This window comes from Pristiophorus japonicus, unplaced genomic scaffold (genome assembly GCF_044704955.1).
Source record: "Pristiophorus japonicus isolate sPriJap1 unplaced genomic scaffold, sPriJap1.hap1 HAP1_SCAFFOLD_504, whole genome shotgun sequence".
Taxonomy (NCBI): Eukaryota; Metazoa; Chordata; class Chondrichthyes; family Pristiophoridae; genus Pristiophorus; species Pristiophorus japonicus.
Window position 1 is genome coordinate 84871 of NW_027254410.1, and position 14996 is coordinate 99866.

Here is a 14996-nt window from a genome sequence, read left to right on the forward strand (position 1 = left end):
TATAAAGCCAAGGGCCCTGTATTCTTTTTTAATAACCTTATCAACTTGTCTACCCACCTTCAAATATTGCTGTGTGTAAATCTCTCGGTCACTCTGTTTCTGCATCCCCTTTAAAACAACACCATTTAGTTGAAGTTTCCACAGATCACCACCGTGTGTTTCCCAGACCTTACACAGAGGGACATAGGAACAGGAGGAGGCCATTTTGCCCCTCGAGCCTGTTCCACCATTCAGTGAGATCATGGCTGATCTGATCTTGGCCTCAGCTCCACTTCCCTACCAACGCCGCCTAACCCTTGACTCCCATATCGTTCAAAAATCTGTCTACCTCCACCTTAAATATATTCAATGACCGAGCCTTCACAGCTCTCAGGGGTAGAAATACAAAGATTCACGCCCCTCTGAGGGAAGAAATTCCTCCTCATCCCCATTTTAAATGGGCAACCCCTTATTCTGAAACTATGTCCCCTCGTTCTAGATTCCCCCACGAGGGGAAACATCCTCTCTGCATCTACCCTGTCTAGCCCCCTCAGAATCTTACACCTTTCAAAGATATCATCTCTCACTCTGCTAATCTCCAATAGGTAGATCCAACCAGTATTCATAAGACAACCTTGTGAACCTTCTGTGAAATGCCCCCAATGTAAGTTTATCCCTCCTGAAATGAGGAGAGCAAAACTGTACGCAGTACTCCAGGTGTGGTTTCAACTCTGCTCTGTACAGTTGTAGCAGGACTTCCGTACTTTTATATTCCATCCCCCTTGAAATAAAGGCCAACTTTCCATTTGCCTTCCTAATTACTTGCTGTATCTGCATGCTAACTTTTTGTGATCAGGAAGGTCAATGGTATCTTGGCCTTTATTGCAAAGGGGATGGAGTATAAAAGCAGGGAAGTGTTGCGACAGCTGTATAACGTATTGGTGAGGCCACACCTGAAATACTGCATGCAGTTTTGTTTTCCATATTTATGAAAGGCTTTACTTGCTTTGGAGGCAGTTCAGATAAGGTTCACTAGTTTGATTCTGGAGATGAGGGGGTTGACTTATGAGGAAAGGTTGAGTAGGTTGGGCCTCTACTCATTGGAATTCAGAAGAATGAGAGGTGATCTTATCGAAACGTGTAAGATTATGAGGGGGCTTGAGAAGGTGGATGCAGAGAGGATGTTTCCACTGATGGGGACACTAGAACTAGAGGGCATGATCTTAGAATAAGGGGCCACCCATTTAAAACTGAGATGAGGAGAAATTTCTTCTCTCAGAGGGTTGTAAAACTGTGGAATTCCCTGCCACAGTGAGCTGTGGAAGCTGGGACATTGAATAAATTTAAGAGAGAAATAGACAGCTTTTTAAATGAGAAGGGGATAAGGGGTTATGGGGAGCGGGCAGTGAAGTCGAGCTGAGTCCATGATCGGATAAGCCATGATCTTATTGAATGGCGGAGCAGGCTCGAGGGGCCGTATGGCCTACTACTGCTCCTATTTCTTATGTTCTTCTGTAAAAGGTCTCCCAGATCCCTCTGCTCGACAGCATTTTGTAATCTCTCCCCATTTAAGTAATTATTAGCTTTTTTTGTTTTACCGACCAAAGTGGATAACCTCATATTTCCCACATTATACTGCAGCTGCCAATTTTTTCCTCACTCACTGACCCTATCGATATCGCTTTGCAGATTGTTTGCGTCCTCCTCACAACTTGCTTTCCCCCCATAGCTTTGTATCAGCACTAAATTTGTCTACATTACAAACATGCAGAGCCCAGAACAAATTATTTTGCACCCTGGCGATGTTTTCCCATTGCCTTTGAAGGCGTATATCGCAGATTACCCAGAATGAAACCGTACATTTAAGATTTATACTATGAGGGAAAATTGCACCTTATTCTATTCGTTCGAGGTGTTTCATTAATTGATTTGACATGCTGTATTTGTTTGAGGTGCTGTGGAAAAATGGATCCTTACTCATTGCTGACTCTAAGTTAGAACAAATGAGTGTTCGACAGTAAAATGAGCACTGCACTTTAATTGAGAATTACATATCCAGAGTTATAGTAGGCAGCCGCATACCGCAGTGAAGTAGAGCAGACCCGAGAGACTCAGCTAACATTTGGAAAGTAATCACTGATTTAACACAGAAGAGTGCAAAACATTCATCAGAACAATATACAATCAATACAATGCGTCTGATTGTGTTTGAAGGAACACGGCCATTGGAGAGAGAGCATCGATTCCAATTACATTATATAATAAGTCTGATCGACATTTTCCAGTTTTGGGACGTTTAGCTTCAATTTCGGAATTTTGCATTTAAACATATTCCATGTCATGAGGGACTCAAATCAGCGGCCGTAATGTGTTTGTTCAAACAACTGAAACTAATTTCAACTCTGTTGCATCTTGACTGTCCCAGTGGGGAGCCCACAGGATATAATTGAAAGGCTCCGGGAATATTACAGAGTTTAATTCAGAGAGATTGCCTAAAGCATGAAGAGGCAGCATCGCTTAACACAGAAAATGCCTGATACGTCCTTACTACACAGTATAAATACACATGAGGCCCATGCTTGAGAGAAGGTCAGTCTGTGACCTGTCCTTTATTCCATAGCACTCAAGTGATGAAGGTGGGTGGAGCTTCCCCTTTTATACCTGAAGGTCCAGGTTAGAAGTATCTCCCACCTTGTGGTCAGTGTTCTCACGGTGTACAACTTAGGTCAGTTTATGCATTGGTTACAATGCTGGTTGAATACATGACATCACCTCCTACCCCAAAGCCTTATTGGGATCACAGGTTGAGTCTCTCTGGTGGTTTACGCTCCCTTGTAGAGCGCCTGAGTTGGGGCTCCAGTTGTTGGGCGCTGGCCTGAGTGTCTGCTGTTTGCAGTGCTCAGGCCTGTCCGGACTGCCCACAGTGACTGGGCTCTCCTCCCTTTGGTTCCGGTGTTCGGTCACCTGTGGTGGAGTGAACTCTATATCGTTCTCTTCCTCTGCTTCTTCTATGGGGTTGCTGAACCACCTTTTTGTTTGATCCACATGTTTGCGGCAGATTTGTCCATTGGTAAGTTTAACGACCAGAAAGCTATTTCCTCTTTGGCAACCACAGTGCCTGCGAGTCATTTGGGCCCTGCAGCGTAGTTGAGGACAAAAACAGGATCATTTACATCAATACATCATGCCCTCGCATTCCTGTCATGGTAGTAATATTGTGACTGGCGCCTGCTCTCGACAATTTCTTTCATGGTGGGGTGTATAAGGGATAATCGGGTTTTGAGCGTCCTTTTCATTAGTAGCTCTGCCGGTGGAACCCCTGTGAGCGAGTGTGGTCGGGATCTAAAGGCCAACAGGAGGCGTGATAAGCGGGTTTGTAGGGAACCCCCTTGGAATCTGAGCCTCCCCTGTTTGATTATCTGCACTGCTCGTTCTGCCTGGCTGTTTGAGGCCGGCTTGAACAGTGCCGTTCTAACATGGTTAATTCCATTGCCTGCCATGAAGTCCTGGAATTCAGTGCTTGTAAAGCATGGGCCATTGTCACTGACCAAGATGTCCGCGAGACTGTGGGCGGCGAACATTGCCCGTAGACTTTCTACCGTGGCAGAGGATGTGCTTGAATTTAAAATGGCACACTCGATCCATTTGGAGTAGGCTTCTACTACAACCAAAAACATTTTCCCCATGAAAGGACCTGCGTAGTCCACATGGATGCGTGACCAAGGCTTGGCCAGGGGCTAAGGGGGTCTTCCCTGGGCGCATGGCTCAGCTGGGCACATGTGTTGCACCTGCGAACATAAAGTTCCAGATCTGCGTCTATCCCTGGCCACCAAACGTGTGACCTGGCAATTGCCTTCATCGTGACAATGCCCGGGTGCCCATTATGGAGTTCTCTGATGAACACCTCTCTGCCCATCTGGGGAATGACTACGCGGTTTCCCCACAGTAGGCAATCGGCTTGAATCGAGAGTTCATCCCTGCCCCTGTGAAATGGTTTAAATTCCTCAGGGCATGCCCTGTACGTGGCTGCCCAGTCCCCATTCAGGACACATTTCTTGACTATAGACAATAGCGGGTCTCTATTTGTCCAGACATTAATCTGACGGGCTGTCACTGGTGAGCCTTTGCTTCCGAAAGCTTCAACAGCCATGACCATCTCAGCACCATGCTCGGTAGCCCCCTCAGTGGTGGCTAGTGGGAGCCTGCTGAGTGCATCGGCGCAGTTTTCAGTGCCCGGTCTGTGCCGAATTGTGTAGTCATAGGCAGCTAACGTGAGTGCCCACCTCTGTATGCGGGCCGATGCGTTTGCATTTCTAGCCTTGTTGTCGGCCAAAAGGGACGTTCGGGGTTTGTGATCTGTCTCCAGCTCAAATTTCCTGCCAAACAGGTACTGGTGCATTTTCTTTACCACATATACACATGCGAGCGCCTCCTTTTCTACCATCCCGTAGCCCCTTTCTGCCTGGGACAGACTTCTGGAGGCATAAGCTACCGGCTGTAACTGACCCTTGGCATTGACATGCTGCAACACACACCCGACACCATAGGACGACAGATCTCACGTTAACACAAGTTTCTTACATGGGTCATATAGCGTTAACAGATTGTTGGAACATAACAAATGGCGTGCTCTATTAAAAGCCCTTTCCTGGCTGTCCCCCCAGACCCATTCACGACCTTTGCATAGGAGCACGTGCAGCGGCTCCAGCAGCGTGCTCAATTTGGGAAGAAAGTTGCCAAAATAATTCAGGAGCCCCAGGAACGACCGCAGTTCCGTCGTGTTACGGGGTCTGGGTGCTCTCTGGATCGCTTCCGTCTTGGATGCAGTTGGGCTGATCCTGTCTGCTGCTACCCTCATCCCCAGGAATTCTACCTCTGGAGATGGAAGACGCACTTCGCAGTTTTCAGGCGCAGACCTACCCGGTCCAGTCTGCGTCGCACCTCCTCCAGGTTGTGGAGGTGTTCTTCAGTATCGTAACCCGTAATGAGGATGTCGTCCTGAAAAACCACCGTCCCTGTAATCGACTTGAGGAGGCTTTCCATATTTCGTTGGAAGATCGCGGCGGCCGAACGAATCCCAAACGGACATCTGTTGTACTCAAACAACCCCTTGTGTGTCGTGATGGTGGTCAGCTTCTTCGACTCACTTGCCAGCTCCTGGGTCATGTAAGCTGAGGTCAGGTCCAATTTTGAAAAAAGTTTGCCACCGGATAGCGTCGCAAAGAGGTCCTCCGCTCTCGGTAGTGGGTACTGGTCTTGGAGTGACACCCGATTGATGGTGGCCTTGTAATCGCCACATATCCTGACTGACCCATCCGCCTTGAGCACCGGCACAATCGGGCTCGCCCAGTCACTGAATTCGACTGGCGAGATGATGCCTTCCCTCAGGAGGCGGTCCAATTCGCCTTCTATCTTTTTCCGCATCACGTACGGTACCGCTCTGGCCTTGTGGTGTACTGGTCTGGCGTCCGGGTTTATGTGAATCACTACCTTGGCCCCCATGAAAGTGCCAATGCCGGGTTGAAATAATGAGTCAAATTTGTCCAGGACCTGTGAGCATGATACTCGCTCCACAGAGGAAATTGCATTGACATCGCCCCATTTCCAGTTCATGACAGCAAGCCAACTCCTCCCCAGTAGTGCGGGACCGTCCCATGGGACAATCCAGAGTGGCAACCTGTTCTCTGAATCTTTGTGGGTCACGACTACCGTGGCGCTGCCAAGCACCGGAATGATCTCCTTGGTGTAAGTCCGTAGCTGTGCGTCAATCGGCGATAATTTTGGCCTCCTGGCCTTGGATGCCCACAACTTTTTGAACTGTTTGATACCCATCAGGGACTGGCTGGCACTCGTGTCTAACTCCATTGATACTGGGATGCCATTGAGGAGCACTTTCATCATTATTGGTGGCGTCCTGGTGTATGAACTCTATACGTGCTCCACATGAACTCACTGAACTTCAGCTTCCAGCGATTTCCCCCAGTGTCCATTTCAGCAATTTCTGCAGGCATTTTGCTCATCTCTGCAAACTCCGGCTGAATGTATGCCTCCACGCCTCCAGCATGAGTTAAGGTTTGAAACAAAAAGGTCCCTTGCCAGTCGATCGTCCCTGACTGCCCCTGTTATTGTCCTTGAGTGCACCATTAACAGGTGTTGATGGCACCATTACTGGCCGCATTGTCCCTTGCAATGGCGTGAATCGCTGTTTAGCTTGCCATTGTCTCTGTCGAAATCCCCCTCTGGGTTCGACTACATGTTGGGGCATGCCTGACTGCCCTTGTCTGCCTGGAGAACTGTGTGCTGCTTTAACAATGTTGAATCTCTGTCCCAACCATTCCTTAACACAGTACCTCTCGTCTGTTCTGCTAGTGGCCATGCTCGCGTGGTTTTTAATCCCAGTTTCATGTCGCCATTGATACGTCCTTACTTCACAGTATAAATGCACACAAGGCCTATGCTTGAGAGAAGGTCAGTCTGTGACCTGTCCTTTATTCCATAGCACTCAAGTGATGAAGGTGGGTGGAGCTTCCCCTTTTATACCTGAATGTCCAGGTTAGGAGTGTCTCCCACCTAGTGGTCAGTGTTCTCACGGTGTACTACTTAGGTCAGTTTATACATGGGTTATAATGCTGGTTGAATACATGACAATGCCTGCGACATTTTCCATCATTGTTAAAATATTCTACGTGATCCTTGCAGTCACTGCTCTTCCTGGTCAGTGATTATAGTCATTGACGTTGTGTAACTCTGTGTGTGATCCATATTTGGCCTTGTTCTGTATCTGACAATGTAGTGATGACCATTAAATGATAGGGGCAGTGACATAATTTCAATAAATCGGAAGTCCACATAAGCCAAATTCCCACTGCTCATTTATGCCGTTCCTTTAACAGAAACCGTAACTCTGTACTCTGCAGACACGCAAATGATGAAGTTATTGCTGTTGTTGGAACACTTTGTATACTTGCACGTGCCCTCGGCACTAAAAGCTCTCTGAAGTTTGTTTCTTACTGGGATTCGCTGTCACAATAGAGTTGTGAGAACTGAGAGGCACTGGTCAGACTGCAATATCTGACCGGACTGAATCTGTATTACTGGGACTATCTGCCATTGTACAACTGTATTGAGTGTCGTTCATTGACTGGGGTCGAACATCTGACCATCGTGGCCATGTAATTACTGGAATTCTTTGAGGATACAACGAGCATGGTGGATAGAGGTGTACCGATGGATGTGGTGTATTTAGATTTCCAAAAGGCATTCGATAACGTGCTACACAAAAGGTTACTGCAGAAGATAAAGGTACGCGGAGTCAGAGGAAATGTATTAGCATGGATAGAGAATTGGCTGGCGAACAGAAAGCAGAGAGTCAGGATAAATGGGTCCTTTTCCGGTTGGAAATCAGTGGTTAGTGGTGTGCCACAGGGATCAGTGCTGGGACCACAACTGTTTACAATATACACAGATGACCTAGAAGAGGGGACAGAGTGTAGTGCAACAAAATTTGCAGATGACACTAAGATTAGTGGGAAAGCGGGTTGTGTCGAGGACTCAGAGAGGCTGCAAGGAGATTTGGATAGGTTAAGCGAATGGGCTAAGGTTTGGCAGATGGAATACAATGTCGGAAAGTGTGAGGTCATCCACCTTGGGGACAAAAAACAGTAAAAGGGAATATTATTTGAATGGGGAGAAATTACAACATGCTGTGGTGCAGAGGGACCTGGGGGTCCTTCTGCATGAATCCCAAAAGGTTAGTTTGCAGGTGCAGCAGGTAATCAGGAAGGCGAATGGAATGTTGGCCTTCATTGCGAGAGGGATGGAGTACAAAAGCAGGGAGGTCTTGCTGCAACTGTATAAGGTATTAGTAAGGCCGCACCTGGAGTACTGCGTGCAGTTTTGGTCACATTACTTAAGGAAGGATATACTAGCTTTGGAAGGGGTACAGAGACGATTCACTAGGCTGATTCGAGAAATGAGGGGGTTACCTTATGATGATTGATTGAGTAGACTGGGTCTTTACTCGTTGGAGTTCAGAAGGATGAGGGGTGATCTTATAGAAACATTTAAAATAATGAAAGGGATAGACAAGATAGAGGCAGAGAGGTTGTTTCCACTGGTAGGGGAGACTAGAACTAGGGGGCACAGCCTCAATTAACGGAGGAGCCAATTTAAAACCAAGTTGAGAAAGAATTTCTTCTCCCAGAGGTTTGTGAATCTGTGGAATTCTCTGCCCGAAGGAAGCAGTTGAGGCTAGCTCATTGATGTTTTCAAGTTAAAGATAGATGGATTTTTAACCAATAAGGGAATTAAGGGTTACGGGAAGAGGGCGGGAAAGTGGAGCTGAGTCCACGACCAGATCAGCCATGATCTTATTGAATGGCGGAGCAGGCTCGAGGGGCTAGATGGCCTACTCCTGTTCCTAATTCTTATGTTCTTATGTTCTTATGTTCTTATAACACGGCGATGAGAATTGTACAGTGTACTGCAAGTGTGGTCCAAAGAAAGTTTGATACCAGTTCAAAAGAACTTCACTACGTTTCAACACTATCCATCTTGAATTAACCAATGGTGGTCCATTTTCTTTTTATGGATGTATAACCCGCATCACGACCTTTACTGTTTATTTGTATTTCTACCATGAAATCCCTTTGCTCCTCGACCTCACTTAGATTCTTATTCTCACGTAGTATTTGACCTTATCTTTCTTACCAAAGTACATGACCTCACTCTGTCTGTGTTGGATCGAATTTGCCAATTCAATATCCAGTCTACAAGATTATTAATGTCTTGTTGTCGTTTGTTGCAGTCCTCCTCAATAATGTCTATCAGCCCCACCCCAATTTGGCCTCATCTGAAAGTGTAGAAATTGTTTTTTTGATTCCAAAGTCTAAATGGACAATTTAAATTGTGAACAGCATTGGTCCCACACTGATCCTCATGGGAGCCCACTTTACACCTTCTGCACTCAGAATAACTGTCCTATTCTTCTGCTTTCTGTCTTGGGGTCAGCTCGCTATACATTCCACGACTTGTCCCCTAACACCGCAAGCTCTGACCTTATTCATTATTCTAATATATGGTACCTCATCAAAGACTTTTTGGAAATTTAAGTATATTATATCGACCACATTACCCTGGTCTACTCTCCCTGTTACTTCTTCAATGAAATCAAAGAAGTTGGTCAAGCAATACTTTTGCTTTTGAATCCCTGCTGATTATACATAATTATATTTTTGGTTTATAGATATTCTTCTATTCTCTACTTTAGCAGAGATTCCATTATTTTCCTACAACCGAAGTTCCACTGACTGGTCTATAGTTCCCAGGACATGTTCTCTCTCCCATCTCAAATATAAGTATTACGTTAGCTATCCGCCATTCCTCTGACACTACACATTTTTCAAACTAATCATTAAATATTTGTAATAGTGCTCCTGCTATCTCTTCGCTGAATTATTTTAAAGTGTATGGATGTAATCCATCCAGACCAGGGGTTGAATCCTCCTTTCATTTGGTTTGTTCATTTAATATTTCTCCTCTTACTTATTGCAGTTATATAATTTCCCATACATTATTCCACCGTCATGTCCATCTGCCCTGTGTCCCTGGTAAATACAGAGGCAAAGTAATTATTTCATATTTTATGTAATTTTTCCATCGCTTCATGTGATTTAATATTGTCCATCGATTTGTGGCCCTATTCCCATCCGACATTCTTTTTTAAATGAATGTGACTGTAGAAAGTTAGATGAGCGATTATGTTATCGGCCAGCTAATAGTGGGAAGGATAAAGAGGTGTAAATTTAGGTAAAATGCAGAAAGATTCAAGATCTGTCGTGATAATGTGGGACTTCAATGTAAACTGGGAAAATAACCATGCAAAGGGAAAATGCAGGGGAGGATTTCCTGAAATCTGTATCAGAACTTTCTCCATCAGTATGTTTCCAGCACGATGGGGAAGAAAGCAGTTCTGGATCTCGGAAATGGATTAAGTAGAGCATGTTTCTGTGGAGGAGCATTGAGGAAACAGTGATCACAATATCATTAGGTTTAGAGTAGTTATGGAAAAGGAGAAGGTATAATCATGTGTGAAAATACCCAACTGTAGGAGGACTAATTTTTTGAGTTGACAGGGATCCGGCCCAGGTAGATTGAAACCAAAAATTTCTCGGTAAAAGAGTAAATGCACAATGGGAGACTTTCAAAAAGGGGATAGATCGGGTAACGACTAGACACGTTCTCATGCAGGGTGCAGAAATAGCATGATAGCTAGCTACAGCTCGGTGGATGAATGAAGATCAACTAAAACACAAAAACGGAAGCTTGTGAGAAACTTCAGGCTCATATTTCAGTAGAGAACCAAGCAGAATACAGAATGTACAGAGAAGGACTATCAAAGGAGGAGGAAGTAGAATCAGCAGAAAAACAGGATATTCGCCCATAGTACTTATCTGAGGAAGGACGCACTTGCCTTGGAGGTGGTGCAACAGAGGTTCAACAGATTGATTCCTGGGATGAGAGGGCTGTCCTATGTTGAGAGATTGTGTAGAATATGCCGATTCTCTCTTGGGTTTCGAAGAATCGGAGGTGATCTCGTTGAAACGGACAATATTCTGAAGGGGATTGACAGGGTAGATGTTGAGAAGCCTGGCTAGCTCAGTCGGTAGAGCATGAGACTCTTAATCTCAGGATCATGGGTTTGAGCCCCATGTTCGTCGATTTCAGTTCCTTAAAATTTATGTTGCTTTCACAGGAAAACATCATTGATGAACACATTATCTTCTTTTGCACAATGAAAGAAATACGAACTGACGGAGAGTTGATAATTTAATCATCTGTTCTGTGCTCTGCATAAGAACACAAGAACCAGGAGCAGGAGTCGGCCATTTGGCCCTTCGAGCCTGCCTTCTTTTGCACTGAAACAAATTATAACCGTGAGTTTAAATTAGCAGTGCGAGATATTTACAGGGCACCTTTCAATGCTTCACAAACCCATTCCTTTCGCAACAGCCACCCGGGATCGTTTCCCGGTTTGGGAAGTATATTTGATATCACCGCTTGCAATTGAAGTGGAGTAATTTTATTCCGTCAGATGGATGTCCCAAAGCACTTCAGAGTGGCGTCAAAACAAATGAGTTTGCAATTTAAAACACTGAATGTCAGGAGTGGGATTTGAACCCACGCCTCCAGAGGAGACTGCGACCTGAACGCAGCACCTTAGACCGCTCGGCCATCCTGACTGTTTGATGCTGCCGTTACAAGTTATTACTCAGGAAAGTTTCGGACCGGGCGCTTGTTCAGTGTTGCTGGAAGGCCCAGTGATCGGGATATCCTCTCCCCCGGGGTTTTCCTGAGTCTGTGATCGGTGCAAAGGGAGGTTTGGCCCGGGTTGGAGGTAGCTTATATCCCAGGGATGAACAATAACACTCTGAGCTCTGGAACTGGGGAAGAGCGAATAATTAATGAGCTGTTTGTGGGTTTCAAATGCAACTTAGATCTGATGGTATAAACCGATAGTGTTGTTTCACAGAATGAAAGAAATACGAACAAGCACAATCGAAATTACAATAACTGAACTTTAATAATGAGTGAAACTTTAACCCTTGATGAAGTTTTATCCCCGATCTGATTTTACACACTCTGTATTTGAGTAGATTAGTTTTACAATGTTCATTGCTCATGCGACAATGTATCCTGGACTGCTTTTGTTCAATTTTATTGCAGACAAGTTTTTGCTTCACAAATAATGTTTCCGCCCAGGCTCGCAACAGAGACCTTTCGCGTGTGAGGCAAACATGATAACCGCTACACTACGGAAACTGCTGCTTAGCTCAGTGCCCAGAGAGAAGTGTTCAGCAACAAGCAGAAATGCTCAATCCCTCTCTCTGCAAAAAGTTCCTTCCACAAACATTTCTCTGACCGGAACTGCACCAAACAACAATGTTCTCCTTTCAAATTCATTAAACTCCCCAATTTCCACATCTGCAATGTTAAGGACAAGGACTGAAAGCGCTTTGCGATCAGAAAATTGCCGGAAACCCCTGTGGCTAATGACAGGACTTTTGATGTTGATTTCCGTACACACCATGTGTTATGTATTTCACCTTTGGCCACCTGTATCATACCACCACCAGAGGGCCTACCTGTTGGAGTCCCAAGGGTTCCCAGCATCCATTGGTATATATAAGCACACTGGAGTCTTATTAAAGGAGCTAATGTCACACTTACTCATTGTTCTTTATTATAAGCGTATCAATTGGCGACGAGACAACGAACAACCACGCGAAAATGCAAGTAACAGTTGATATAACTTGATAACAGCACAGCTGGCAATGATTGCGGAATATATTGGTGCAGCCAAAACGCACAATGACAACCTGGAACTGCACGGCACAGAATCCTCAGGGAAAAACAATTAAAGGCTTTATCCCTGAATGGGCTACGATCCACCAACCTTGCAGTTAATAGCTGAACGCACTAATCCATTGCACCACAGAGACTGATAGATGCACATATTGCAAGACATCCCTGTGATATCTTCACATAGCACAGCACACACAGCTTCCTAACATGCAGGCTGCTCTCTCGGAACTCTCCGGAAAGAGCCTGTTCTGTTTAATGATTAACTTTACAGTTGCAGTACACAATACGTCCACATCCACAGTGTGGCGCTACAAGCATTACATGCTTACAGACATTACAATCCCAAACCAGGGTGTCACTCAGTTAAAGCTTCAGATTGCTCTGACCGGGATGGAACTTGTTCACTCTCAGTTGTACTTTTCCCAAATAAAGGGTGGGACATTCATTGTGGATGTGTGGAAGCAGTCTGGTCCTGCACACTGCAGACACTTCCATGTCACCACCAACCAGCTCTCCCACAACCGGTGTGATCTACCTTCCAGCCTTCCGGTGCCTTGTCTGTGACGAAGTATTCTGATTGTCCCGAAGCCGGTATCCTTTGTCATCAATAGGGTTTTAAGTTGTTTCGGTAATTTTTACCAGCTGGACAGTCGAGGCACAAATTGTAGAGTGGAACACTTGCGCGGACGCCGGTTTTCTAGTGGTTGATTTTCCTGATTGGGTCCGTCAGTCGCGGTGGTCCGGTTGATGCCTGTTACCAAGTCAGTTGGTATTGTGTTCCACTGATTGGTTTTTTGAAGTTCTTTTCTCTGATGTCGTGATGTCTCTTCCTGTGTTTTCTTGCCGTGTGCTCTCGATCTTGATCTTGTTGTTCCAAAGTAATGGTCAGAAAAATAGGTTGCTCTTGGTACGATAGGCCCCCAGTTATACTCTGAGAGGCTGCTTAATCTTCGTGCCAAATCTAACGTTTCTTTTGTTTAAGTTTTGCTGCCCATTGATTTAAGTGGTCTTCTTTGTATAAGTTTTGGCGGACTAGCTAACTGAGACTTGATTAAATGTTTTAATCTGGTGTTGATAGACTTTGGGATAGTGATACTCCTTATTTATGAACTGATGAACTCTTGTCCATTGTAATAGCACTGCTTTGGCTTCAGGAAGTCTGGGCTGAGCCAAATATTTCTATACATGTTGAAAAGGTGTTGGAATATGGATGTGATATTTGGGTCCTGTGGGTGGGGTGGATAATGTTTCTTCCGTGATCGATTGTTTAAATGCTAATGTTTTCTGGGAGCCTGACTACGGTTAAACAGCTCCGCCAGACAAACTGATTAGCTACAATATCCAAACTCTAAATCCCACCCCTCTGTCACTGCAGCTTTTCCCCACAGGCCCAAACATGTCTTTTAAAATCCCAAACTTGATTAAGAATTGTAGATTTCTTCCATATGCTTTTTAGAATCCCAAACTTTATGTTTACTCATCCCAAATCGAATTTCCTTTTCAGTGAGTCCAAACACTGGGGGGTTTCCACGAATTTTAGAATCTACATAGGCAGTCCCTCGGAATCGAGGAAGACTTGCTTCCACTCCGGAAATGAGTTCTTTGGTGGCTGAACATTCCAATACTAGCGCCACAGACCCTATCACAGGTGGGACAGATAGTCGTTGAGGGAAGGGATGGGTGGGACAGGTTTGCCGAACGCTCTTTCTGCTGTCTACACTTGATTTCTGCATGCACTCGGCGATGAGACTCGAGGTGCTCAGCGCCCTTTCGGATGCACTTCCTCCACTTAGGGTGGTCTTGGGTCAGGGACTCCTGAGTGTCAGTGGGGATGTTGCACTTTATCAGGGAGGCTTTGATTGTGTCCTTTTAGAGTTTCTGCTGCCCACCTTTGGCTCGTTTGCCATGACGGAGCTCCGAGTAGAGCACTTGCTTTGGGAGTCTCTTGTCTGGCAAGAGGACAATGTGGCCTGCCCAGCGGAGCTGATCGAGTGTGGTCAGTGCTTCAAAGCTGGGGATGTTAGCCTGAATAAGGTAGTTGATGTTGGTGCGTCTGTCCTCCCAGGGGATTTGTTGGATCTTGCGGAGACATCGTTGGTGATATTTCTTCAGCAACTTGAGGTGTCTACTGTACATGGTCCATGTCTCTGAGCATTACAGGAGGGCAGGTATTACTACAGCCCTGTAGACTATGAGCTTGGTGGCAGTTTTGAGGGCCTGGTCTTCAAACACTCTTTTCCTCAAGCGGCCGAAGGCTGCACTTGCGCATGGAGGCCGTGTTGAATCTCGTCGTCGATGCCTGCACTTGTTGATAGGAGGCTCCCGAGATATGGGAAGTGGTCCATGGTGTCCAGGGCCGCGCCATGGATCTTGATGACTGGGGGGTAGTGCTGTGCGGTGAGGACAGGCTGGTGGAGGAACTTTGTCTTACGGATGTTTAAAGTAAGGCCCATGCTTTCATAGGCCTCAGTAAATACGTCGACGATGTCCTGGAGTTCAGCCTCCGTATGTGCGCGGACGCAGGCCTTGGTGAGGCCACACCTTGAATATTGTGTACAGTTTTGGTCTCCAAATCTGAGGAAGAACGTTCTTGCTATTGAGGGAGTGCAGCGAAGGTTCACCAGACTGATTCCCGGGAGGGCAGGACTGACATG

General features: G+C 45.7%; 2 non-coding genes across 2 annotated transcripts; one reads left to right on the forward strand and one right to left on the reverse strand.

Annotated features, from left to right (window-relative positions):
- The first annotated feature begins 10624 nt into the window (after positions 1 to 10624).
- Positions 10625 to 10697, forward strand: trnak-cuu (transfer RNA lysine (anticodon CUU)). Its single transcript has one exon. It is a non-coding gene; the product is annotated as a tRNA-Lys (tRNA).
- A 439-nt stretch (positions 10698 to 11136) lies between these two features.
- trnal-cag (transfer RNA leucine (anticodon CAG)) lies at positions 11137 to 11219 on the reverse strand. Its single transcript has one exon. It is a non-coding gene; the product is annotated as a tRNA-Leu (tRNA).
- Between the last annotated feature and the right edge of the window lie 3777 nt (positions 11220 to 14996).